Raw genomic sequence first — 26,055 nt, 5'->3', positions numbered from 1 at the left:
TCCGCCACAACCAACCATATTGGCTGTTTGTGACGAATCACAATGAACAAATTCCACCACAAACCACAATCAACAGATTCGTCACCCGAGGTTCGTAAATCTATCATCCAGTCCCATGTTCTCATCTTCTGTACTGCCTCTCGGTCTGGGGTGTGGCTGCAGCGCATCACCTAAATAGAGTGCAAGGGGTGATTAACCGTGGGGCCAGGATCGTCACCGATGCTCCTCAGCAAGATCCAATGGCGGCGACCGTTCAGGCGCTTGGCTGGCGCGGTGACCTAGTCATTCCCCGTGGCAGCATCGCTGTGTTCAGGGCCCTTAATGACTCGTGGGTTCCTTTGGAGATTCGGTCCCTGTTCACCACACGCACAGCTTTACGCCAGCGTGTCACCCGCGCGGCAGCGATGGGCGCCCTGGGTCTGCCAGCCCTCACCTATCGACAGCACGCAGGTCTTTTCGTATTTACGCGGCCTCATCCCGCTGCCGCCGACCACCACCACCTCTTACGCCTACAATGTGCTTTGCGTCAGTCTGAACGATGTAGACTGCCCTGTTGTGTAATCATTGCTTGTTTACCGCTTCGCGATATATTCTGACGGCTTAAATTTTGATACATAATTTACTGTTGGCCAAGTTGTTAGAACGAAGGGACGATTGATATCGTGCGAATCTGGTCGCGCGGTTTTTTTTTTAAATATTGCACCGATACTACTGTTGCAATCGTACCGAGTCAAACAACCCAGCTGTCTGAATAATTTGTGATTGAAATGAGCTGAACATGACCCAGCCACGCATTCGCAATGAGAGGTGTCATTAGAGCTGCCAGTGGTCTTGCGCATACGGAAGAAACTCACAAGACATTTGATGGATTTCCTCAGGCGTATTTGTGGATACGTGACATCTTCACAACGCGCTATAATCACTTCAGCAGGGTTGGTCAGCTTTAAATGTATTAAAGTATTGAGGTCAATGACCTCTCTGGGATAACCACAGCCTTGGAAGGTACGCGAAATGCAGTTCTGGGCACGCAGCCGTACGAGCTTATCACAGATGCATGCAATGAGAAGTAGCAACCATGTCACAACAGCGCAGGTATTTTACCGCATTGGAGCGGCCAGACATGCCGTGTTGTCAGGAAAACTTTCTCACATGCCAACAAATCCCGTACACTAACAAAGGCACACCCTGAGTGCTGAGATGCATGGAAACCCACCACTACGCACAATCATCAACGTTCTTCTTGACTAGATTCAAAGCGTGCGAGCACAACCAGTGTCAAAAAACACCAATAACAACCATGGCTGAGAATTGTTGAACGCACTAAACAATTATATAACAGCGGCCCGACACATTGAATAAGTAGCCAAAGCAATGTTCTCATGTTGGTATTTTTTAAAACACATTCTCCTTAGCGGTCACTGGTTAAACTAGCACAAAGCAAAATTGTACATACATTTGTATGCGTCTTCCTCGCATGGGGCAAGTATACAATTACCCAGTCAGTTCTCGCATATGTGGAACTGTCGACGAAGAACGCATCAGACATTTGACGAGGCTACTTAGTTCACTTCAGCTACTTAGTTCAGGTACACGACAGATCTAAGCTCGCTCAACGTTCATCTCGACTAGTGAGGAGATAGTGCAAGGACATCCAGGGACGCAGGAGGTTGGACGTAAGCAACCATTACTTGGTGAGTGGTGCTATTTAACAAAGCTTATCCAGTTTGGAAACAATCAACACAGATAGTCGGAAACGCTTTCAGCCTTTCAAAGTCTCTGGATGGGCTTGCAATACTCATATATGTACATGAAGATGTATCTTGGCAAACTAGCTATTCACATCATGACATGCAAACGAATATAGATATCGAGCCTGTTCTCTACAATAGAAGAAGCCTAAGAGCTCTACAGGTATCCGGGAAGTCCAGGCGTTTCCGATGAACGAAGTTATGTCAAATTCGTGGAACACCGTGACCACGCGGTGCATGATGATGGCGGGTTTAAAGCCGAGTACGTGGACGGTGTAATCCAGCGCTCCCACCATCCACCGTTGCTGTTCAGTACTCTGAAGAAAAAAAGGAACACGTTAAGAAAAACTTACATCAAGACATAGTACGCACTGAGCAGAAACATTATGACCTAGTTTTACGCCGTACCATGTGTTATTGATCGATACAAGTTAGTCATGACCGGAAACGCACCGCATATGAGCCGGTCATATTTCCCGACTCATTACTGTTCGAGACGTGGTTTTACTAACAATTGTCAATGAAAGGTCGCATCAATTCACAACAAGCAAGCTTACCTTATTTCTTTGCTGATCCCACGACTGTGGTGACGCTGCCTTTAGGACGCAGGCAGGCGACGATTTTCTGGCTGCAGCAGAAAGCTTGCCTTCGACACCGGGTGGGAATGCTCCAGTGAGATGTCCCTAATCTCTAAACGCAATGACTTTTTCCAGAAACACTAGGATGCTTACGGGACAGCCGACTTTTTTGGTTCTCGTGTTTCGGACACGACGATCACCAGCTTTGCTTTCGTACTGGCGCCCACCATGAGTGCATGAAAATTTAACGAGACGGTACTTTTTCTGCTGCAAAAGCGCCTCCTTGTCAGCACGGTCAGCAACCAACTTTGAAATGAAGTGCCCAGGATTTGTCTGAAGAAATTTACCAAGAGTGACAGAGCTCGACTTGAAAAACTTCACATTCGTCTCGGCCTCCAATTCACGGATATGGGCATCTAGCTCATCAAAGGAATGAAAACAGTCACCTTTCCTCAACACAGGCATCTTCTATCTTTTGTTGAGATGCTATACGTCTGAAACATAGCGAAGTATGTTAGCTAAGTGCACTGCCCAGTAATGTCCACAGACATTATGCGCAAAGCACAACCAGCTAGTTTGCCAGCTGGCATACCAAGAACCACAAGGAGGCAGGAATATTAGGTCAGACCAGCAGGGATTCCAGGTCAGATCATGAGGAGTCACAGGTCAGATCATGAGGAGTCACAGGTCAGTTCATCAGGATTCACAGGTCAGATCATCAGGAGTCACAGGTCACATCATCAGGGGTGCCAGGTCAGATCATCAGGGGTGCTGGGTCAGATCATCAGGGGTACCAGATCAGATCATCAGGGGTAAGAGGTCAGATCATCAGGGGTACCAGGTCAAATCATCATGGTACCAGGTCAAATCATCAGGGTACCAGGTCAGATCACTAGGGGTAGATCTGGTACCCACCTCCTGGTGGCCTGACCTGGTAATTCTAACTCCAGTAGTCTGATCTGGTGACCCCACGCACTGATGGTCTGATCATCAGTAGCACCAGGTCAGACCATCAGGCACAAGGCACCATGCCAAACAAGCAGGGGGCATGGGTACCAGGTCAGACCAGCTGGCAGCAGCAGTGCCAGGTCAGACCATCAATAGTGGGGGTACCCTATCAGGTGGCAGGAATACCAGGCCCAACCACTAAGCACAGGGGTACCAGATAAGACCATCAGGGGCAGAGGTATCAAGTCCTTCTACCATGTGGCACAAGTACCACGTCAGATCACCATGAGACAGCAGTATTATGCTACCAGGAGCACTGGTACCAATTCACACCATCAAGTTGTGGTACCGGGTAAGGCCACCAGGAGGAAGTAGTACCAGGTCAGACCATGGGGGGCAGGAGTGTCAGGTCTGGCCACCAGGGGCCAGAGTACCAGGAGGTAGGAGTACCTTGCCAGACTCTCAAGGGCAGTAATATCAGGTCAGGAAGCCCTGACCTTGAACTGCTGCTATCTGATGCATCAAAGGGGCCTCTTGAATAGAGTGCCTCTTAATCCAGTACAGGGCTTCCTGGCTTGTAACACAGCCTGCCAAGCCAGCAAAGGGCTCACCATAACACAACATTGGGCCTTCTGATCTAGAACATCAGGGGCCAGGGCACCAGATTGCAGGAGCACTACATTAGACTATCAGGGCCAGAGACAAGAGCCAGACCATTAGTGCTATAAGAAAAAGTTATCAAGGCTGTATACCACATAAAATGTTTAAAGCCTAGTTTGGCTCAACCACTGATGTATAATGCAGGGATCACTCAGCACACATTCAGCTTTTTTGCCACCGTGGAGGATGATCAAGCCATTAAGTAATAATATTAGACAAACAAGGGCAATGAGGAGAGTCAATCCAATTTGCAACCTTGATAGGTTATGAAAACAAACTGAAAAAGCCAGCATGTTTGCTAGCATATGAAAGCTGCATAGAAACTGGTCACAGTCCGGGAAGACCTCTGTGATGGCCAACTTCTCAGCATGGTCCTTGTCAGTCAGCCACACCTACAGCTTTCTTACATATATATATATATATATATATATATATATATATATATATATGATCTAAACACTGCTTTTAAATAAGTTTACATACATGCAAAGAGTATGTGAACAGTTGTGAACAACAACAATCATGTTTATTGTTTGCATTCTAACCTTAGTGGGTCCTAAAATGCATGTTGATGAAGCTAAGATCTCCAGTAACATCCTTCCTTGCCTCACCAGATCCAAATTTGCTTTTCAAACACAGCTGCTGTTTTCTCAAAGTTTTTAAAATTGATAAATAACTGTTTTTGGCCACTTGTTTTGTTACAATTGTGTACCTCGCTTACAAGATATCTCCTTGTCAATGCTAGACTTTGAAAAAACTTAATCATTCCCAGCTGTTACTTTACAGCTTTCAATACATTTTCTTAGAAGCATATATGTACTGGTCAAATCTTTTCTTAAATTAATACCACCTGATGTAAAGTACTTTCCAGCATTTCCACAAAATCCACAGATTTTGATGAAAACACCTACCCAGTCTTGCTTTCAGCCAGGATGGGCCAATTCCTTTTCAAACCAGAAGACAGGCATTCAACAAATCAGCTGAAGATCACCATTATCTTATACATAAGCACTGTAACATTCAATCAGCTGACAAAACCTGCTCCCATTTGTGACAAAATGTATAGGTACAAAGTATGTGCTACTTTTAATGAATTACCTAAATACAAAGTAGAAACAAGTGAGGGAAAATCAGTCCAGCCTGCTGATGCTGACAGAGGGAATGGCACCATGGATTTTTGGTTTGGGGGGAGGATATCCAAGGGGCCTCCTAAGCAAAATGGGGCTGCCTCACAGGGGGCCTCATGGGCAATGTTGTCTTGAAAGTTGAAGGGAAAGGAAAATTGCAGGCATATGTTCTTTTACCAAACTGTTATAAGCATTATATCCAGGTAAATAGATGCTGACAATAAAACAAACAGAACCTTATAATTTTGCAACAAAGGGCATTGGTACCATACAACATGGCCTCCCGGCACGTGAAAGGGCTTTGTCACCAAGAACAGCATACTTTCAATCCACAAAAGGGGTCCTCAAAGTTTAAGGAGATCCTGATTTGGAACTGCTGCCATCTACCCGTCTGCCGGCAATGGGAGGGGGAGGGGGCGGGGACAGCCCCTATGCCATTGCTGCGTCGTCCCTGGTTGAAAGCACCCTGATTTTGACCTACGCCTCGTCTCTGGCCAAGTGTACCTATTTAATGAAATTACTTTCATTGATCTGTGACTCGATTCGACATGCGCATACCTTCATGCACGCACAATATGCACATACCTTCAATCCTCATTTGCCGCGCACCACACCCACCCTCACCCGCACCTCGACACGCCCGGCGCTCAAAACCGCGCGTCGGTGCGGACACGGTCGCAAATGCAGGCGAGTGCGCATGCGCACACGTGACGTCATGAATCTGACTCGATTTACACAGTGGTGTAGTTGTGTGTAAATCGACTCGGATCCGACGTGATTTACACAGAAGGGCCGTTTTCAGTAAATCGACTCATGAGTCGATATACACGCTCCCTATTCTAAACATCAACAATGGGGGAATAGGTAAAAGACCTGGCCACAGCATCGCACTCCTATGAAGCATGCACAGTTCTTACTACTGGTAGCTTGTGGCTAAGATGCTTGTCCAATATTCATGCCAACACATCCTCGAGAATATTTAATACGTATTGGTACTAAGAGGGGAAACGGTGTTTAGTACCGATAGGTAATAAAAGTGACGGAGTTTAGTACGTATAGATACTAAACAGAGCAGACCGGTAACCCAAAGCTGGCCAGAGGAAATGAGGCTGTGTAGAGGTGGACGTCGTGAATTTCTTTTCTTTCGATGGAAGTAGAAAACCTTCACCATTTTGGGATCTCAGTTCTCATTTGAATGCGAGTTGCTCCCAGTACGCGGTAGGGGTGCGCGGCGAGGTCGGTCGGTGGTGCCTTGGTGGTTAGTGGGGAGGTGGTGGAAGTGATTGGGAAGCGTGCGTGGAGAAACTCGCGTGTAATTTTTAGAAGTGGTATCTACCGGCTGAATGTGATAATGATATATCCTGGACTATAGGGCATTGAAAAAGATATTGTCATCCGGGTAGTGCAAGGAATGGGATACTAGTCTCGAGATGTGGTTAGTATAAGACTTCGGGTTTGAATCGAATGTCTTGAACCAGCTCCGGACTGGCTTACAGACTGGAATCTGACTCAGCTCATGACCCAGCTGTTCCATATTTCATTTGACTAAGTTGAGGCCATGCTTACATTGGAGCACTTGATGCATGACTCATGCAGATTGCAAAATCAAATATCAAGCTCTGGGCCATTTACATGCATATGTATGTGCATGCATATATGTATACATACACATCTATCTATTCTCTGGCTTCTGGCAGATATTTGGCAAACTTCAGGATGTACAACATGGGCTTTTCTGTTTAGAAATTGTGATAACACTTCTGTGCTGAGGCTGCAAAAAGTTGTATAACTTATGTGGCACTGTGTTAATTTTGACACTGAAATAAGGTGTGGATTTGCCTAGGGTGCACCATATTGTCATGTGCTGCCAATCTGACTTGAGCCATGTAACTCACTGATGTAACTTTGTGGGAAATAATTAGCTCATGACTCAGGTCATGAAATGTTTGATATATGTGGTTCAAGTCATGACCCACACTAGCATTTTCCGCAATGAGCAGATGCAGCCTATAGCTCGCCCCAAGATGATTGACTCATAAGTGGATTCCCAATCCAGCTTGAGTTGAACACAGTTCTAGCTATCATGTTTATATGTGTGAAATCTTGCATTTTAGTAATTGGTTGCCTGGTTATGGTGATCATGTCAGGCAAACTGACATTGTTTTGTCATGTTGATTGTGTTGATGAAAAATAGTTGATATATCATGTTTGGCATTTCAACTAGATTTCAGTTAAGTCATATGTGTGTGTGTGTGTAGTGTTTAGTGTATATACATCCCCAGTTTCAGGCTGAGATTTTGCAAACACATGCTGTTTTTCCAGAAATTGCCACTTCAATTTCAGCCATCAATATATTTCTGGATATGGTCACTTCAGTTTCAGCCACTAATGCAACATTGGTAGAAATTATCAGTTTATGATTAGGCTCACAATGTTTGTGAAGAATGTGATTAGCCCATGACTCAGAGTATCATTTTTCCTAGTGAACTGACTCACATTACAACTCATCCATAAATATTTCACTCCTGAATGCATGCATGGTTCAGCTTGAGTCAAACACAAGTCTGGTTGGAATGCACATGTGTCCTGACATTATAACTTGATTTGAGTTGAGTTATAAGTATGAGTCATAGATGTGAACTTAACCCTAAAATGTGCACTAAGCTGAAGATATTGGGTGAAGCAAAGACTAATGTACAATGTATGAGTTATTGCATGGATCAAATGCTTTAGCTGATATATATATATATATATATATATATATATATATATATATATATATATATATATATATGTGTGTGTGTGTGTGTGTGTGTGTGTGTGTGTGTGTGTGTCTGATGTGGACACCATGACCAGGGAACCATGTGCTAAAATGCAGGATTTTACACATATATCAACATGCTACCTGCACCTGTGTTCAGCTCAGGCTGAATTGTGAATCTGCTCATGAGTCAATCATACTGGGGTGAGTTGCAGGCCGCATCTGCTCAATGGGAAAAAATGTTTGTTTGGGCCATACATGAATTACATCTGTCAAACATTTCATGAGATGAGTCATGAGCTAATTATTTCCCACAACATTCTATCAGTGAGTCATATGGCTGAAGTCAAATTAGCAGCACAAGGAAATTTGGTGCATCCTAGGCAAATTTGCATAGTTCATTGTCAAAATTAACACAGTGCAGCATGAGTTCCAAGCTTGCTTCAGCATCAGCACACAATAACCATATCACCATTTCTAAACAGAAAAGCCCATGCTGTTCATCCTGAAGTTTGCCTAGTCTCAGCCAGATAAATGAGCCAGATGCTTGATATTTGATTTTGAAATCTGCATGAGTCATGAGCCAAGTGCTTCAACATAAATATGGTGTGAACTTAATCAATCCAAAAATGGACCGACGAAGTCACGAACGGAATCAGATTCAGATCAGTCAGGCAGACAGATGCGTTCTAGAGGGATGCACACACACATGCACGCACGCACGCACGCACGCACGCACGCACGCACGCACGCACGCACGCACGCACGCACGCACGCACACCCAGGTCATTGCAACAAATTTGTTTGCGTAAGTCTCCAAGAACGGGAGAGAGGAAACAGCCGCCAAAAATTGTTGACAATCCCATCCCCCGAACTTATAGCACCGGCCAATACGAAACCTTCACAATTTGATGCCACTTGGTCGATAGCTTGTCCTTTTCAGGACATGGTGACCCTGGGATAGGTCAAAGGTCACCAAAGATTCCTAACAGTGGAAAAATTGACCTGAAAACATCCCTATCTGCAAGCATATGGAACAGATCAGTGCAACACTTTTACTTATTGATGCACCAATGTTGAAATCCTCTCCTTTTCTAAACATGGTGACAGTTGGTCAGGTCAGACGTCATCAAAAAACGTCCGACACCTCCAATATTGTCTGTAGATGCCCCCATGTTCCGAGCGTATGCGACCGATCGGCACGAAGCCGGTACCAATCGATGCACCATGGTCAAGAGCCATTCTGTCCAGAAGGTAATGTCCTTGTGTCAGGTCAGAGGTCACCATAAGTGCCCAACTTACAACAAGTTGTTTGCAGGTGAGTCTCACCCATGGTCTGTCCTTTCCAGAAGATGGTAACCTTGGGTCAGAGCAGAGGCCGGAAAATGACTAAAACCAAAATCAAGTTTGCAAGCAACTGCATGCTCCGAGGCTGTGAGACTGATAGGCACAAAACATCTACTAACAGAAATATTTACCATTCAATGCCGCTTGATAGACAATCTGGCGAGATTCATCTTTTCACATATTCATCCGGCCACGATCTCCGCACAAACTAAACTGACAAACTCTGACGCTCTCCAGCTATCATCTTCACAGTAGCTACACCACTGCGACCATCTGTCTCAAAAATGCACTTCATCCACACAATTGCACCTCGATTTAAAATGTCCAAATTTGGACCACCGGCTTTCAAACAGACGTGGGGTCGGTTTTGCCTATGATAACGCAGATGAACGGTCCTTGGTCAGATTATCCTTCCAGCCTAAATTGGTAGCACCTTCAGCCACCCATGTAAACGGTACTTTTTTGAGGGGATGAAAGCCAATGAACCAGATGTCAGTGTTTATGTCCTGTTGCGGATGTCGAGCTAGTGACAATGGCGATGACCTTTGACCCTTGAATCGCATATCAGTATCACTTGTGGATCGATATCGTTCTGGTTTCTTTTGTCACGTGTGTTCACCCAAGGTCAAGCTAGGTCGAAATATGATTTTTGTGAACAGATTGCTTTTTGAAGGTGTTCCTATGCGACATTTAATAGTGCTAAAGCTATGCAAGTGTCCTACTATCGCTGGGTGGGTCAATGCAACAACAGCCGTCCCCGTTTTGATCTGGCATGTCATCGCACGGGTACCGATAGTGTAGGGCTGCGCGTCTAGGAAACCAGAGGCACGGGGCTGGATTCTTCGCGGTGCCCGCTCTTCTTGCCAGTATGGAAGGCAGACGATGCCACATAGCCTCAGCATCTGAGTGTGCTGTAAAACCCAAGTGACGAAAACGACATCACAGGTCACACGTGGCGATGTTCACTTTTTTACTCCTCTGGTGAAGCTTTCCGAACCCATAGGATGCCATCCTCAGCATTGTCTCAGCAACTTTAGTTCTTTACATAAGGGGAGGCAGCTAGGCGTTGCAATTAGATGCATATGGCCTGACTGATTGTCCAATATTACGTTCACCCATATTCAATCACACCCATTTCATGCAGCTTGACTGGAGCTTTCCGACGCCCTGTCTGCCGTGGCCACAGCCTGCTAGTTTCCGACATCTTTTGGGGAGGCCCCGAGGCCCCATCATTGGGCGAAGGTGAAAAATTCCCATAAAGTCAAGCCTGTCATGGCCGGGTCTGTCCTGTCCTGTCCTGTCCTGTCCTGTCCTGTCCTGTCCTGCTCCGTTTTGTCTTGAGCAGAACATATAAGTGCGCTGGCCAGGGCGGGCGGTTTTTTTGTTAATCTGTTTTCTGTTTTTCATTCTGGCCGTCTTGTCCGCTGCCTCCGCTTTCTGCCTTCTGTACTCAATCCTTGGATTTTTACCCCTCCCCCCGCCCAATTCTTCTGTCCTACCGTGCCATTTGTCATGCACTACCGTGCGCTCTGCTGTTTTGTTTTCCCCATCTTGTCCCGTCGCTTCCGGTATCTAGCTTTTGCGCCAGGAGAACGTCCTTGTTATATGAGGGTGCCCATATCGGTGCGCCCTCACCCTTCTAAGAACTTTTCCAATGGTGTGATTACTTGCCGAGACCTTCGCGGTGTGAGTGATGAGGATGTTGCTGAGGGCTTTTGTGAGAAAGAGGTAACGGCGGTGAGTCGTATCAAGAGGAGAGAGAGAGAGGGGAGAGCTGACCGAGACTGATTCGATTATTCTGACGTTTTGCTTTGCAAGAGTGCCAGATAAGGTCCGCTTGGGATATCAGTCGTTCCCTGTTAGGGTCTATGTACCCGATCCAGTCCGGTGCTACCGATGCCAAACGTATGGTCACTTCACGGACAAGTGCTGGAAAGAAGTTAGATGCGGAAGGTGTACGGAAATAGATCACCAACACTGAGTGTAAATCAGAAACCGTGAAATGCGTCAACTGTGGTCGGGGTCACGTGGCGTCATATCGCAGCTGTCAGTCCTTGTCAGCGAAAGCTGTCCTGAACATCAAAGTGAAGGAAGGAGTCTCGTTTCGGGAGGCCCAACGCCGACACAACGATGCGACCACCAGAAGGACATACAAAGACGCCCTTGCCAGTCCGGCAAGGAATTTATCCCAAGTAACACCCGCTGCCAACGAGGTACTGAAACTGAGTGGACTTGATGATTTCAAAGGCATGACTGTAGGTGAGTTTGTACAGCTGATACTAAGCACACTTGTATCAACTGGCTCTGCTGTTCCGTCGCACCGGAAGTCGGATCCTCCGGAAAAGAATCCACCTGCGGCATTGGCCGCCGCTAGAGAAGCTCAGCCTATGGGGTCGGAACCCCCTGGTGGAGCTGCCAGAGCCCGGGGCTGGGTTGCGACCCGGGAACGGGGGATGGACCACGGTCCAGCGAGGTCGTGGACTTCACCCCCGATCATCACACCCCGGCCCAGCCCGTGCTGAAGACACGCCCTCCCGGGCTGCATCTCCCCCTCCATCCATACCAGCTACGACGGGATCTTTCGTCGCTGGCACAGGGGCGCTACGAGAGCTGACCCCTTCTGGCTCCCCAGCTAGTGGCCCTGCGGAGAGAGCCGGTTCCCCCCGGCTCACGGGAAACGGACAAGGTTCGGCATCCCCTAGTCGTCGCTCCCTCCCGGAGCCGCCCTTCTGAAACTGTTGTTCGTCCGGATTCTCTGGACCTTGGACCTGCACGGCGCGCCGCCAGGTCGGCGTCTGCACAGCGGACGGGGGCCGGCTCCCGCTGTCGACTCTGCCCCACTCACCGGGAGGGTCAATGGGTCCGCCTTCCATTCCTTTACCTGGCGACGGGGTTTTGGGTCGGCCTACCTCGCAGTCCCCGGTGGCAGGTCGTGCAACAAAGCGTGCCCCTCCTTGGCCGACGTCGCGTACGGAGGGTGGAGTTCCCAAAGCTCGACCAGGGGTCCGGCTTACCTCCACTGAAGTAGAGCGTCACCAGGGAGATTTGTTTAGTGCAAAATCCTAGGTGAACGCTTAAGGCAGATGTAAGCTATACCGATGGATCTTAGCCGTACACTGCACATACAAGCATACCTAGTATGCCACTGACGTTTTTACAATGGAACATGCGTGGTTTGAGGGCCAACATGTCGGACCTACACACACTCTTATCTAATCGTAACCCGGTTGTGACATGCTTACAAGAAACAAAGGTATCTGATGACACTCACCTTAACATCAAATGTTATAGCATCTTTCGGAAGGACGTGAGAACTGACACGATCGCCCATGGTGGGGTGGCGGTTTTAGTTCATCACAGTATACCGTGTTCTCCTGTAAGTCTTAACACTGACCTTCAAGCTGTTGCTGTCGTCGTGGACCTTGGGTCGCTGAGGCTGACCCTGTTCTATCTACCTCCCTCCTGCTGAGGAAGTACCGGATTCGATACTACAGCCCATCTTCGATCAGCTTCCATCGCCGTTCTTGTTGCTAGGTGACTTCAACTCCCATGGCCCTTCGTGGGGCTGCAGTCACACAAGCCGCCGAGGCCGACATCTTGAGCGTTTGCTGCATACAAATAATCTTTGCGTTGTTAACACCGGCTGGCATACCCATATATCTCTGCCGTTCAGCAGATAGATCTTTAGACACTATCTTACTTCAGCGATAGATCTTTCTATCTGCTCCTCGTCCGTTTTCTTTCGGTTGTCTTGGTTCGTCGAGAGCACTGCATGTGGGAGCGACTATTTCCCAATATGGCTTGGAATGAATGCTGGACACCCAGACAGGAGGCTTTCCTGCTGGAATCTTCGACGTGCTAACTGGCAAAGGTTTACTGACGAGTGCCATATTGGAGTGCAGCCGACCGAGGACGACAATGCAACGTCTCTTACACAAGTGACATCCGCAGCTGTCGACACTGCAAGGTCTCGCATTCCCGGGACATCACCTGAGCCGCGCAGGATCCCTGTTCCCTGGTGGTCAGGGGACTGCAAGACGGTAATTCTTAAGCGGGAGCGGGCGTTCAGGGTTTTTAAGCGTTCTGCAACGACCAACAGCCTCATCGCTTTTAAAAGGGCCAGAGCATTGGCGAAGCACACAATACGCGAGGCAAAGCGTGCATCATGGAGGGAATATGTAAATAGTTCAAATCGTCACACCCCACTGAGTGCAGTGTGGCACCGAGCTAGTCGCATTTCCGGTAGGAGCGTCTCCATTGCAGTTCCGGTGTTGAAGGTGGCGGGAATCACGATATTGAACGCACAGGAAGTTTCCAACAAAATAGGTCGCGCATTTGCAGAAAGGTGCTGACATGGAACAGACGACCCACGCTTTATTCGTTACAGGGAACGAAGTGAGAAGACGACAATTAATTTTAGAATTCCTGACCCAGAGATTTATGAGTACAACCAACCATTCACTGTCATGGAGCTCTGCACTGTTCTTAAGAGAGCTAAGAGTGTGTCGCCTGGAATGGATAAAGTGCACAATGATATGTTAAATCACCTAAAGGAGTCCCTCCATGTCTTACTTGAACTTTTCAACCACATATAGTTGCAAGATGACTTCCCGGAGTCGTGGCGGGAGGCCATTATAGTCCCGATTCAGAAGCCCGGAAAGAATGGTTCCGACCCACTGCGCTACCTTCCAGTTTCGCTGACCTCATCCCTATGCAAAGTGCTAGAGAGGATGGTGAATGATCGTCCCATGTGGTACCTTGAAACTCACGGCTGTCTTTCCAAAGTGCAATGCGGGTTTCGGAGGAACCGATGCACTGTTGACCACTTAACGATCTTAGACACAGCTATACGACATCCTTTTACACAAAGACGTCACACGATAGCACTCTTCCTTGACATTGAGCGGGCTTATGATACCACCTGGCGCTATGGCATTCTAAGCAAAGTACACAAGTGTGGACTCCGAGGTCACATGGCACTCTTCATTGAAAACTTTTTACGTCGTCGATTTTTCCGCGTCCGAGTGGGTGGCATGCTATCCGATCGCTATGAACGAGAGAATGGTGTTCCTCAAGGGAGCGTCCTTAGCGTAACCCTGTTTGCGCTGTTGATCGATGATATCGCTGACTGTCTGCCACCTGCCATTAGTTGGTCACTGTTTGTGGACGACTTTGCCATCTGGTGTGCAGCATCCACAACGACGTCTGCTGAGAGGCAGTTTCAGTTATGCCTGATTCGACTAACTGAGTGGAGCCTTAAGAATGGCTTCAAATTTTCGACCACCAAGACTAAGTGTATGCACTTCTGCTCACGGATTAGAGGCTGTAGAGACCCGGAGTTGCGACTCTATAATGCCACTATCCCAGTTTGTAACGACATGTGTTTCCTGGGCCTCGCGTTTGACCGTCGGCTCACGTTTAAGCAACACTTTAGGATGGTTAAGACTAAGTGTCTCAAGCGCATGAACCTCATGAAAGTAATGTGTCGTATGACCTTTGGAGCCGATAGAAGCACCCTGTTGAACTTGTATAGGGCCTTACTTCGATCAGTCATCGATTATGCTAGCCCTGTTTACGATAGTGCTCCTACACCTTCAAAGCAGGTTTTGGACGCAATCCACCATACATGTGTTCGTATAGCCACTGGGGCGTTTCGTACGACCCGAACAAGAAAATTGCTGGTGGAAGCGAATGAACCGCCTTTGCCTCTCAGGAGGCAACGACTTACTTTGAATTACGCTACAAAGGTTTCACAGTTTCTGGATCACCCAGCCTTAAGTTCATCTTCTCTCAGACGTTAACCCATTCTTTCTTGAGGGGGCGGCCCACGTCGTCGCGGCCGATGTGCATGCGCGTCCGGGACTGGCTGGACGAGGCGGATATTACGCTGGATGACATTGCCCCACTCACTCTTCGGGACCCAGCTCCGTGGAGACGTCTGAGTCTGAAGTATGATTTGGAACTTTGCCAGCACCATAAAAATGGCACTTCACCACGAGAGTCCCTCGCCTATTCGTTGGAACATATCTCACAATACGCGAACTCATTACAAATATTGACTGATGGGTCCAAGGGCTCAACAGGAACGGGTTGCGCATTTGTTTGCGGTGACCATACCGTAGGTATATGCCTCCCGCATCACATGTCAGTTTTTTCCTCAGAACTGTTTGCTATTTTAGCAGCGCTTCAGTACGTTGCTTCTCGTCCTGAAAGGGATGTAGTCATTTTGACCGACCCACTTAGTGCACTTTTATCATGAGACCCGACGGCGATATCGCGTGACCACTCATTTTTGACTCGCTCAATTTGGGAGGAACTGGAATGGCTGGACAACACTTCCTGCTGTATCACATTTATGTGGATCCCCAGCCACATAGGAATAATGGGAAGAAAAAAAGCCCACGCCGCGACTTTCGCTGCGGTGCGTGAGAGAAAACCAATACCAATTTATTTACCCGCTCGAGATCTGAAGTCAGTCATTTCCAAATACGTCCGCAAGACATGGCGGCACATGGTCGACCAACATCTTCACGCTTTCAGGGAAATCAAGCCCCAACTGGGTGATTGGGAATCCTCCCATCGCCGAAGCCGCTTCCGGGAAGTCGCGCTTTGTAGGCTTCGGTGGGGTCATACACATGAAACACACTCGTTTTACTTGACGCGTAGGGATGTGCCACGGTGTGATAGATGCGGGGACTGGTTGTCTGTAGGACATGTCCTCGTCTCATGCCGGCGCCTTGAGGCGGAGAGGCGACGATTTTTTCCTCCAGCGCCCCTTCATCGGTTACTCGGTCGAGACCCATGTGATGATCTTGGAGATATACTCGCATTTTTAGCACACATTGACTTCGGCGTTATTTTCACTCACCCCCCAGTGCAAGTGCGCCAGTGATACCTGTTATTAGTTTACAACATACTTATCGCGACGTCGCAGAGGTAGATAACCGTCATCGAGTGGGCGCAAAATGGCCCCGATGCCGACGCGCCCTTAAAAACCAAATCACCACCACCACCACCACCGCAAATGCGTGGTGTTTTTCCCCCAGGTGCTATTTCAGTTTCAGCCATCTTAAGCACTGACACAGTTTTGGTAGGCATGACCAGCTCATGATTAAGATTATGGAATTTATGAAGAATGTGATAAGCTCATGACGGAAAGAAGCATTTTTGTAGTGAACTGACACACCTCACAACCCACTTTAAAATGAATGACTCCTGAGCAGACTCATGGTCCAGCTTGAGTCCAACACATGTCTGGTTAGCATACACATCTGTGTGAAATTCTCCATTTTAGTAGATGGATGCCATGTTATCACCATGACGTGGTATCAGGGGAAAAGGAATCCCATGCCTGAAATGTTGACTTGATTAGAGCTGAGTCACAATTTTGGGTCCTGGATGTGAACTAAACTTTAAAAGGTGTATATTAAAAGAAATATTTTGATGTGGTTGATGAAAGTTTGTCTGGAATTAGAGCATGCAGCATGTAAATGTCGTTGTGCAAAGGTATCGACGGTGCATTTTATGGCAATACGATCAAAGAAACTTTTGCATATGTACTGTGATTGTAACTACATGTTTAAAATGTAGCACTTTTGGTGGAAAATGATTATGGAACTGCTCGAAACGTTGAACGAACATATTAACTTTGGCAACATTTCCAATCGGCACTCCGAAAATGATGAGTGCACAATATGAATTCTTCAACAAACGACCGGACATCAACACTGAATGTGTTGCGCTGGACAACCAGCAAGGTGCAATAGAAAACCTGCTTCCTAAATCCTCCGTTATAAAGTGCGTGTATATATATATATATATATATATATATATATATATATGTATGTATTGGTATATGTAGGCAGCAAATAGTGGTCTGTAGAAGTGTTGGCAAAGACCTTGGCGTTGGTGCATTTAATAAGCTTTTTCTGCACTTCATCTAGTTTTCTGATTACGGTTGTCTGTCCATCATTGAGACTAAAAAGTAATTCACAGATTTTTGGCATTTATTGGTTGGGTTGATGTTTCAGAATTACATATTCCGTTTGCAAAGGTACACACATACAATATACAAGCAACGAATGTGTGATTACATGCTACAGGAAGGCATAACCAGTAAGGCATAGCGATTCGGTATAATCAAGATCAGTCCGATTGTCAGATAGCACAGTGTCTAAATAAGGTGGCTGGCATTTTAAGGAGCACAGGAATTAAGGCGGCAAACAATGCTGAATAGTAAGATGTACAATTTTCTGATAGTATTGCTCGTCCCTAAATGGTATGAAGGGGGGGGGGGGCTGAGGGGTTGGTTTGCTTGTTCAGTTCTGGTGACAGTGTTTTAATTGCGACAGCCTCCAAAACATAAAGCTTCCTCCTGTTTGATAAAGCTTTCTCCTCAGAAAATTAGAGCAAGTGCAGAAAAGCTTATTAAAGGCACGTACGCCATGATCTTTAGAGAACACTTGCATACGATATATATATATATATATATATATATATATATATATATATATATATATATATGTGTGTGTGTGAATTCGTTTGCATTATATATGTATATACGCATAGTATTTTTTTGCAGCCACAGATTGATCAACCAACCACAGATTACAAATGATATCCAAAGTTATAGGTCATAAGGTGAATGTATATCAATCGTGCATTTTTTAAAGATAAAAAGTTTCCAAAAATGCACGTTTGAAATTATAACAAAAAACGCATTGATTCAGAACCTTGGCACTTCCGCTCGTGCTCAGCAATTGTGTTATATGATGCAATGAGGCCATAACGAAGGTATCGGTGCCTATAAATTATCGTCCCTCGGTTAGGCCGGGCTCATAATGTTGCAGAAGCTGCAAAAGAAACCCCTTGAACAATCATAGGCCTATGGGTTGGAAAAATATAACTCGGCGTTGGGATTGATTTTAGTTCCGCGATTCCTGAGATACTGATGCAGGATTAGCTTGCATATTCTAGCATCCGCCTATATTCCTTCAGTCTGTGGACACGTTTCAATGTTGAGTGTGGTGTCTAAGTATGCTATAGAGTATGACTATTGCTATCAGAGTACGAATATCACTATCAGAATGTGTCACCATCAGAGTATGAGTAACACTATCAGAGCACGAGTATTATTATCAGACATGGTGAAACACCGTCATGTGTAGTATATGGGACACGATTCTGCACCTATGTTCCCTGTACAGTGACGATGCAAGCGAGGGACCGAGCTGCAAGCGTCAGATTGAGGAATGCATTTTACGATGGCAATGCCTTATGTTCTTGAGCTTGTATTCACTGCTGTGATCATCTGTTCCCATACCCTGTCATCCTCGTTCGTCCGTTGCGAAATTGGTTTGTGGTTATGCGCTCGGTGGTGCTTGTATTTAGTTGTCTAAGGCTCGGCTACGGCTGCGATTCTTCAGCCCACTCAGGTGTCGAGAGGTGTGGCGTCGCTTGCTTTTTACCCCGGGAGAAAGGTCGGACACTGCGAGTAATCGAATCGAATCCCGTATCCCTGAACTTTTTAGACGTATTCGGCTTGTCCACTCAACTGTCGGCACTCCTACGTATTCAGTTGTGATAAAGTCAACATACGTTTTATTTTCACATGTGCTGGACAGAACTACTTAGCGACACAGATGCCACAAGGATTTGGTGGTCCTCACTGTTCGAGCTGCAAGAAGCAGAGTTTCTGGGAAGGAAGACCAGACCACAGAAAGTTATCTTTCACCAGCCTGGCCAGCAATTCACTGTTATCCATGCAATACGTTCCTCGCCAGCCCAGCTCCCTCCAGAGACGCCCATCCGTTCCCCGCCAGCCCAACTCCGTCATAACGCCCATTGGCTTCCCCCTCAGCCGAGTTCTCTGCAGGACCACCCATCTGCTTTCTGCGAACCCAGCTTCCGCCACAAACACTCACCTGGCCGTCGCCGACCCAGCTTCCTCATACGAAACCCACCCGCTCTCCGTCAGCCGTGCTCCCCCATAAAACACCCTAGGTCGGTGTTCAGCCCACCTCCATCGTACCGCACCCGCCGGATCCTCGCCAGCCCGGCTCCCTTGTTCCGAAACCACCTGTTCCCGTGAAGCCGAGGTCCCTCGACCGCGCCCACCGCCACAATGAGGACTTGCGCCGGTTGACCTGTGTGCGTCCCAACACTGCATCAAGCATGCGTTTTCTCGGCCAATTTCGTGTATCACACATTTGCAGCTGATTCGGGTTATACCCAGAGACATATACAAGTATTACAACGTGGGGCTGAGTGGAAGAGCTGCAATTTACATCGTAGCTCTGCTTGGTATGAAAAATGAGTGCATCGTATATCCTCAATATCCTGCTTTCGTCACGAATTTGCGGTGCCTTGCAGCGGTGCTTTTCTGGTCGTCAGATATGCAATAGGGAAATGCCAAAAATGACGTCGGCCTAAAAAGTCTGAAGTTCAAGAAAAAAGGGAAGTTTGTCCCACTCTTGGGCCTTTGCAAGGACGCCACCGAAGTTGTCTCATCACCTGTAGTGGCTGTTCGGGCCCTCAGCTTACATGTAGACCTGGACCGTCAAAATCGGTGCCCATATGGTCCGATTTGTCTGCAAAATAGTTAGAACTGAACGTGTAAATGTGATTTTCGCTACAGCGATCATCGTTGCAGTTTTTTCTTTCTTTTTACGTTCCGTCACTTAAGTCACCGTACCATGAGGCACATTCCACAAACCCAGTTCGCTCAAAAGTACATGAGGGGTACGTTTGGGTTTGGGTGAACATCGGCACTGACGTACAGTGCCCGACGTGATCCGACGACCGACATCCTCAGCACGATATCATGGCTGACCGCGAAACGCGCTCATGTTTACTCTCTGAAGCATTTATTAGGGAGTGCTTCATAGTGCTTTGGGGTTTTGAACTGAAATAGCCGTCTTAAAGGTCAGTCTGTGTAGTTAACAGCCCCGCCCATCTTAAGGCCTAAACCCCTCTAGTTTCTGAACTGCGTGCCCGCAAATATAAAGGGCCTTTTTCGGGGAGAGCAGTTAAAGATCACCTTGGCATTCGTGACGTCATAGTAAAGTCCTTCGAACCCTGTCACTCCATAAGCCGTGCGATGATTCAGGCCAATAAAGATGTAAAGGTAGAGTAGCTCATATCAAGCGTTCCTGAGCACGATTTTTTAGATATAACGGCCGCCGATTGGCCTTAATGTTGTGCGAGGTTCGCTGATGTATCATGATGTACCAACAATGACGTATCGAAGAGTATATTTAAGCTGTTGAGTGCATGTGCGACGGATATTGTTCACATAGACAAGACAGTGGAAATAAACTTATTTCTCGGAAAAAAACGAAGAGAATAGAGATATAGATGCATTGCTATTTCGGCAAAGTGCTTGTATGGAAACGAACAGCAAAGTGAATTCACTTCCGCTATCTGTCTGTCACGTACTGCACGACGCTTGAAATCTGTGCTTGAAATTTGCTTGCAATTTGAAATTTGCTTGACATTGCTGACGCTTGAAATTTGCTGGCAGTCGCCCCTCGGCCCGCACTTAGCCAGTCACCCAGCCAGTCGCATGTTTCGCACCCTGCCCGTGCATCGTGCCCCGTGAGACGGCCACTTGCCGCTGAGTGCTACGGCGGGGAGGTCGTGCGAGCCTTCCTATTCTGTCAGATGATTGTTTGAAATACAGCATCACCCGACCGGTGCGTTTGTCGTGAGTGAATATGAAGGGAACTGAAATGAAGGAGAACGTGCTTTGAAAAGACCAAAATAGCCCTCGTAGCCCGGTACACGAATGCGTAGTGTTAACCTATGGGTCTGTTTTGCGGATCAGGTAGAACCGTGATGACGACGCGCTGCATGATATGCAGAGTGAGAGCTGTGTACGCCGGAAGTGAGGCTTCTATGGCATTGAGAGGCAGTGGGGTTCGTCGAGGGACGTGGTTTGATCAGGTGCGCTCGGCACGGACGCCTCAGACGAGCCACTTAAATAAAGGAAGGTGTAGTTAGATCGGCAGAGTGGGTGACAGAAACGAGATGTTTCATAGCCGAAAAATTGTACACTGTTGGCGTGCTGTTGTGGCAAGCGGCATGGCTATTGTGGCATCCGTCTTTGTCTCCCACCTCCAGCTCAATTAGGGGTCAGGCAGAGGTTATCTCTTTGAGATGCTACGTTTAAGACAGAGTTACCAGAGGAGAAGGGAAAAGGTTATCAAGGATCACAGTGCGTGACAGTGGGAAAGGCAGGGCTGAAAACGGCCGTAAATGCGTAACGTGAGTTGTGGACGGGCCGGGAACACCTAAAAAGCATCTGACCCGGAGAACACACCGTGGCCGACCTGCATGAATGAGCAAGAGTGTGGTTCGGGACACTGGTGCCGTCGTTTGTGGGGCAGCTGTCAGACCGGCTGGGGGCGGGACGCAATACGGCGCACCGGTGGCCATACACCCATCAAAGCGGACCGGCTGAGCGGCGTATCGGCGACAATTAACACTGCCACCGGCAAGGTCGGCAGCGAGGAGTGGACTAACTTGCGGTGTAGCGCACGAGCTGAGGAGCTGTTGGGAATTCATAGGTTTGACGGATGGAGGGTGTATGACGGTTGCATTGAAACGCTGGCTGTGAACAGAGGGTGGTAACGCATCAGCTCACAAATATAAACAATGTGTCGACGGGTGCGTTTCGGGCAGATGCGAACTGAGGTTAACATGCGCTGAACAAAATAGGTTGGGTTTGCGAAACTTTTAGGCATGCATAATGAAATCCTCGCCCGGCATATTGGGTGCTAAGGTCTTTCTAATGGGTGCCTTCTCTTGGGTTTGCGGGGTTCCCGTGTTTGTAATGGGGCCAGGGGTGGATCATTTCGGGCCTCATGTCGGCCAATAGGGCGTGATGTTGACTATCTTGAGCCTCTTACAGGTCAGATGTTTTCTCCTGCGTGCCTTAAGCCTCGCCCTGGTAGGAGAGGGGGAGGGGGGATCATACAACCCCTTAAGGTCTTTGAGGATGCCTCTCCGGCATGTCGCGCGATCGCGTCCAAGTTTTCAGTAACCTGTGAGGCATCCATTTGTATGTTTTAACACCAAAATCGTGTTCATGGCTTTCTGGTTTCGGAGCAGTGTCGGTTTTGGGGAAAAAACTGCACGGCGATATACGGCCGACGCGTGCGACGGGCAGCAACCAACGATGCCGTGGAACGCGCGCGCGGCGGACCGACATTGTCACATTGACGTAGCGATATGCCATAACTGTATGCTCAAAACACAAAAATACACCATTGTGCTCAAAATGGAACAATAAACACGTCTGTTAAAGCTTTGTAGCGCCGCAAAGAACTTGCCACATATATGCAGTGATTGAGCGGAAGCATTGTCTGCAAATTTGGCGGGCGGCGGTTTGTTCGTCGGGACGGGCTGTAATACCGATTGGGGCTGTACTTCTCACCGCCTGCTATGGCTATTTCAAGGCAGTACGCCCCTATTACGCATTAATCAGGCATTAGGTACGTGGGATGCGGTAGTGGTGTGGCCAGGACTCCATCCCAGGATAGAAAAGTCCAGAGATGAGCGCGCTAACCACTAACCACTATGCCGCCATCGCCCTTCTGCAGATTGAACTGCACCCGTCTCGATAAACTCCAGACTGGTGTTGCTGGACCCCAAATTCTATCCTTCAGAGGTTCTGAAGCGTAAAAGGAAGAAAGCGTGTCAGGATTGATGAAGTGGATGGCGAATACAAGCTCACGATTCTCCCAATTCATTCAGCTTAGCTATCGCAAACCAGCTCAGCGACATACATTCGGCTCCGCTGTTCAGATGGTGAATCAACAGCGCCTGTAAGCGCGGCACGTGCGTAGTGTTTTGCGTGGCGTTTGGCAGACAGTTGAATACATTCACAGTCAACGTAGAGGGTAGGCTGGGCCATCGCACATGTCTCACCAGGGAGTAGTGTCCGGATTCAGCTGATGAGATAGTCCCCACCCCTTCTCTTTGAGAGTAAAGGCATGTAACATTCAGAATAAGTCCCGTTTGCAGGAGGGTGTGAAATGATTTGCAATTGGACGAGGGTGGGGAATCAGTCAAATAAAATCGATAACAACGTAGGTTAGCGGGCCAGGAGCCGGAGATCTATATGCGCGCCTACTTGTAGCAGACATCAAATCAGTCAGCCTTACACATCAGTCACCAGTTCCTTCAAAAATGAGAAGCACCACCAACACATACAGTAAGTAACGAAACCAAATACCGCGGAGAATCTTACCCATAGCCCACAATACCAGACAGCATGCAACCCGACAAGTGCTCTCCGCGATTACCGTGCAGCTACTGCCGAACAACCAGCTATTTCCGATGCCACGAGCCAGGGATCAAAGTTTTGAATTCTTTAATGCGCCTGCTCCAAGGGCGTGCTGACGCGGCAAAGTTTGAGCGCTCAAACAAAACGTTGTCCATATCCATGCACAGTGGTTTAACTGGGCACCACTGTGCCGCATGACGTCACTCGTCAGCTGAGGCGGGAGAAATCGGCTCCGGTAGCCCTCTATCGGGCAATGTCTGAAGCATTAGGTAAAAGGCTGCGAGGAAGTGGTACAGTATCCCAAACCGTGGATCTCACGCACGCTGAACGTTATGAACACTGGACTTTATGAACACTGGACTTTATGATTCTTCTCTGTTTAGGGGTTTTGGACGTTTTCTGGACCTTATGAACGCTGGATGCTGCGATTCTGGACTTTTTGACCACCGGACTTTGTGATCTCTGGACGTTTCAATGCGCATCCGTGCCTTCACCTTTGAGCAGCAGTCGAATACGCGCCGATGAATTTTTACGCGCAATTGCCGAACGTAATTCTACATGCCGGCGCCGTCGTATGCGTCATTTCCACTGGTTTTTTAGTGTGTCACACTCATTTGAATTTACGGTCAACCTTCACAGGATCCCCAATATCTTTGTAAGGTTGCGGACTCCCTCCCCCTGGCATTAGAAACTACGGTACTGACCGATATGAAAAGCCCCAGATATAATTCATTCCACTTAGAAGTGAATCGAGTTAACGTCATCACGCCGCGCCGATAGACCATGAATCCACCCAATTAACCGCGGCCGTAGTCGAGATTTGAACGCGGGCTCACCGCGTGCCATACAGCACGCTAACCATCCATCCAATATAGATACAGGCGCGGTGGTCGAAAATTTGTGATCATAATAGAACTGGATCAGAGTGAGTCGATGAATTTCGTGATCGTTAGATGTCTATCACGCATAGAGCCGACTTTTCGCACCGGATTCTGTATTTTTGCACTTGCTTCTCTCCAAGGCTGCCAATCCGCGTATGCTTGACACGTATAACCATCTAGAAGATTCTTAGAGGGTGTATAAGCCCGGTGCGTAACCGCCCTGTGTTTTGGAGGATGCATAAGCCCGGTGCGTAACCGCCCTCCGTTTTGAATGGTGTATGCGCACTGCCTATTCATAACTGACTCACTGTGCAGTAACTAGAGCATTACGTGATCAGTTTTGCTGCAGAATGTTTAAGATGAGTCATGCTATGTAAACAGAGAAATAATGTGATTTGGAAGAGAACAATCCACATCAGATTGCCCTAGAGGCATCTGAAATTACTTGAACATAATGTGATCCTCTCGCCATCATCTACAGCACCCCATCGCACTTCAAGCGTTTAACGACTGAGAAACGTGATTACACTTAAACGCCACAAACAAACCAAATATGCCGCTGGCACAGCACTGCCAATTTTTGGTTTAACATACTAAATCTGGAGTTACCCCGATTCTGGTATACTTAAGTATGTGTCGATACCTACTGGTCAAAACTTTGGAGTACCCGGTGTTCTATTGCCCTGATCTCCATCCAGTACCATGGAGTGCCGCATAACATGCGACACTCCACAATGCACCTTAGTTGGCCCGGTGTAGACGAACTTACCATATACCAGGCATGTGGAATTGACCAAGTAGATCGGCGCTGCCAGTTGCAAGAGCACACTGACAAGATAAGTGATTGGGTAACGGCAAAGAAGATGATATTGAACACTGACAAATGTCAACTCATGCATTTTTTCACAGCCAAAAAACCATTAGCACTACTGGACATAATGATTCAAGGAAAAAACTTGCCAACTGTCGTCAAAACTAAGCTGTTGGATGTAACAATATCACATAACATGTCATGGCAAGCACATGTGGATGATATTGTAACCAAAGCATCGAAAGCTCTGTCTATGCTCTTCATAATGAAAAGGTACCATCCACCAAAGGAACAGCTTGCTCGTGTGTATGTTGCTTACATCCGGCCATTGCTAGAATATTGTGCACCGGTTTTTCACGCGGGACTCACTGCCGAGCAGGCGCAACACCTTGAGAAAGTGCAGAAGAGAGCCTTGAAAATAATTTTCGGCCATTCAGAAAAGTACTCGCACATCTTGCCACGCTTGGGCATGGAAACCCTCGCTGACAGAAGAGAAAAGCTATGCCTAAGGCTAGGAAAACGAATGCAAACGCCTCCCATGCATAGATATCTGCTTCCAGAGTAGCGAGTGGCGATCTCCGGCAAAAATACCAGGAGCGCAAGCACACTCCAAACGTTTTACTGTGCTACGTGACTACGCAAATTAAGTATTCCCTATACAACCACTCTTATAAACACATATGTTATCAACTAAGTAGCATCCTACTTCATATGTGTATTGTGCACATGTGCCATATGAGTTGATACTTGAAGCCATGCTTTTCTCAATAAACCGTTTCTCTCTCCCTCCCTCTCTCCTCTCTCTCTCCTCTCTCCTCTCTTCTCTCTCTCTCTCTCTCTCTCTCTCCTCTCTCTCTCTCTCTCCCTCTCTCTCTCTCACTCTCCTCTCTCTCGCTCTCTCCTCTCT

At 47.4% G+C, this 26,055-nt stretch overlaps 1 long non-coding RNA gene across 1 annotated transcript; it reads right to left on the bottom strand.

Moving 5' to 3' along the window:
* Nucleotides 1-942: 942 nt before the first annotated feature.
* LOC119099715 (uncharacterized) lies at nucleotides 943-5,697 on the bottom strand. The gene is made up of 3 exons (XR_005094406.1): nucleotides 5,647-5,697; nucleotides 2,306-2,820; nucleotides 943-2,065 (listed from the first exon to the last, which is right to left on the bottom strand). It is a non-coding gene; the product is annotated as an uncharacterized LOC119099715 (long non-coding RNA).
* Nucleotides 5,698-26,055: the final 20,358 nt, after the last annotated feature.

Source organism: Pollicipes pollicipes, unplaced genomic scaffold (genome assembly GCF_011947565.3).
Source record: "Pollicipes pollicipes isolate AB1234 unplaced genomic scaffold, Ppol_2.1 Scaffold_4881;HRSCAF=5763_pilon_pilon_pilon, whole genome shotgun sequence".
Taxonomy (NCBI): Eukaryota; Metazoa; Arthropoda; class Thecostraca; order Pollicipedomorpha; family Pollicipedidae; genus Pollicipes; species Pollicipes pollicipes.
The sequence above is the reverse complement of the archived record's forward strand: the minus strand, read 5'-3'. Positions and strand labels throughout refer to the sequence as shown.